The sequence below is a fragment of the Zea mays genome, chromosome 1, assembly GCF_902167145.1.
Source record: "Zea mays cultivar B73 chromosome 1, Zm-B73-REFERENCE-NAM-5.0, whole genome shotgun sequence".
Taxonomy (NCBI): Eukaryota; Viridiplantae; Streptophyta; class Magnoliopsida; order Poales; family Poaceae; genus Zea; species Zea mays.
In genome coordinates, this window is record NC_050096.1 from 92,459,855 (window position 1) to 92,462,637 (window position 2,783).

The 2,783-nt window shown below is 45.7% G+C and overlaps 1 long non-coding RNA gene across 1 annotated transcript; it reads left to right on the top strand.

Annotated features, from left to right (window-relative positions):
- The first annotated feature begins 1,295 nt into the window (after positions 1-1,295).
- LOC103637657 (uncharacterized) lies at positions 1,296-2,005 on the top strand. Its single transcript, XR_558247.1, has 3 exons — positions 1,296-1,378; positions 1,534-1,579; positions 1,678-2,005. It is a non-coding gene; the product is annotated as an uncharacterized lncRNA (long non-coding RNA).
- Positions 2,006-2,783: the final 778 nt, after the last annotated feature.

A 2,783-nucleotide genomic window follows, 5' to 3' on the forward strand; every position in this document is an offset into this window, starting at 1 on the left:
TTGGAGCACTGTCTTCTGGGCCCGCCTGGATGTCTGGTGGCGCACCGGACATGTACTGTAGAGTGTCCGGTGCGCCAGTATGGGCGTGCCTGACTTCTGCGCGCGCTGGCGCGCATTTATTGCGCTGCAGGTAGCCGTTGGCGCCGAAGTATCTGTTGCTTCGTTGTCACACCGGACAGTCCGGTGTACACCGGACATGTCCGGTGAATTATAGCGGACTAGCCGTTGTGAATTCCCGAAGCTGGCGAGTTCCTGAGGCGCCGCTCGTTGGAGCACCGAACACTGTCCGGTGTACACCGGACAGTCCGGTGAATTATAGCGGAGTCGCCTCTCGATTTTCCCGAAGGTGACGAGTTTGAGTTGGAGTCCTCTGGTGCACCGGACACTGTCCGGTGTACACCAGACAGTCCGGTGCGCCAGACCAGAGGTGCATTCGGTTGTCCCTTTGCTCTTTTGTTGAACCCAATACTTGGTCTTTTTATTGGCTATGAGTGAACCTTTGGCACCTGTACAACTTGTACACTAGAGCAAACTAGTTAGTCCAATTATTTGTGTTGGGCAATTCAACCACCAAAATCATTTAGGGAATAGGTGTAAGCCTAATTCCCTTTCACTTTGTCACCACCCTTGTGCCTTGTCCAAGTGCTACTTACCAGCCTCTTTTTTGTTTCTGAATTTAGGATCTTATGCTGGTCCTACAAGTAACATTAAAGCACTTCCCTCCCTGTTGACATTAAAACCCCTGGCGTGGTTGTTGTGTTGTACTGTTGTTTGTACTAGGCGAGCATCACTTCCAATTTGTTGTAGTAGCTTTTTCTTGCTACTTCATGGATCTTGGGTCTTCGATTGTTGAGTTATTTGCTTTAGCATTTGGGCTTCTGACTTAGAGCTTTTGGATTTGTAGGCATTGATGGTTGTCTTGAAGAAGATGATGGTAAATACTTCCCACCACCAGTAGCTACAGAGGAAGGGGAAGTCTGTAGCTGACAAGGGCCCGCCGCCGCAACTGTGGTGGCAGAGAATGTGGTGGTCGCGATTAGGGCAGCCACAAGACGCCCATCATCTGGGTGAGGCGATAGCATCATACTTGTCATCATCCTGTCACATAGCTTTGGTATTATTTCTGGTTTTTGGCTCATGTGCACGTTTGCTGGTATTACTAATTGTTTTCACTTTAGTTACAATGATCACCTAAATCCATGGTTTTTATTGCCTATAGTTGTTAATGTTTCTCCGGTTCTGCAGTAGTTGCCTGAAAACTAAAAGTATATGCACACTTCTCTATTTCAGGTAGAAAGTTCTGGGGCTTTATGCTGTTCGTTGGAGACTGTACATGTGGACATAAGTCTATGTTGGATCAGAAATGTGATTTATTAGAGTTAAGAAAATTGATGTGTATGATATAGACTTTGGAGCTGGGACTAATGCTCGTTTACATCTTATTATTGTTGTTGTATGCATGTGTGCTTAATTTGTTGTTTCTATAGATTAATGTGAGGTATAATCTTGTTTTCGACTCTTTTGATGTTGTAGGTGTTGAGTGCAAGAAATCACATGCAAGCTGGATTGTGTTGGACAAGTAATGGTCAACTACTAAATCAGTAGTTTCTTTAATACATCATGCATTATCTAATTTTTATTTTTTTCTTATTAAATTGTATGTTGCTGCTGCTCAAGGATTTGAAGCATGAGAAGCGTTGTGGGAGAGAAGCGTCAGTGCAACATTGTTGTTCTATAGGGATCAACGTCCTCAAGATCACTTGGAAAACTTTCACGAAAAACTCGTAATGCAAGCATATGTTTTATTGGAAAAGTTTTCTAAGCTGAATTTCTGAAAGCCTCCTCACTGCTTTAGTTATGCTGAATTGGAATTTGCAACTAGGGGTTTCTCACAAGTAAATTTCTTAGCTAAAGGTGGATTTTGGTCTGTTCATCGACATGTCATTTCTAATGGTGGTGGTATTTGTTAGCTACAAAATCATCAATCAAAGATTGTAATTATATTGCATCACTGTTTTGTATCAATTTTTAAGCTGCCGTAGCAACGCACGGTCACCCTACTAGTCTAGGATTGAGTCCACCGGCTGGTTGCTCGGCTGTAAGGCCTTGTAGCGGCCTAGCCCGGCTGACCCTTTTTCTCTTTTTTTTTAATAAAGGGAAAATCCACAATTAACAGCATGTATCATGTAGTATGGTAGTAATCAATTAAAAAGGACTTCCATGGCCTTTTGCTTCTATTCGACGATGAGGAAAAGGAGCTGCTACGCGAGGAGGGGGAGCATATCACCTCGTTGTATAAGAACCAAACTTTCACTAGGATCGGCAACAAAGAGAAATTAGTTGTTAAAAGTACGATGGCGGGAGTAGTATTACAGTTACAGCAGTAGCACACTGTACTACTCGTGATAACAGTCTCAGCACGCGATGTTGCTCTCTGCTCTGTCGGCTGTCGCCGTCTCGTCGTCGCTACGAGCCACCAGGTTCCCGGGGCTCCCGGCCTCCTTCGGGAGGATGGTGGTGGTGGTTGCCACTGCGACTGCGAGCCGGCGTCCAGTACCAGTTGGTAACCGAAGCATTATTATTATTGAATAATGGCGAATCGGCGATACTCCTACGCAGCAAAAGGATGCTCGTCTTCCTCCATGCCATGCGTCCAGCCAGCCTCGAGCCCCCCCTGAGCGCGGGCCGCGGGCTGCGGCTCTCCAGTCTCCACCCCTTGTCCCTTGCTCCTCGTTTCCCAAGAGTAAGCATGACAATTTTCACTGCTCTCTCGACCCTGTTGT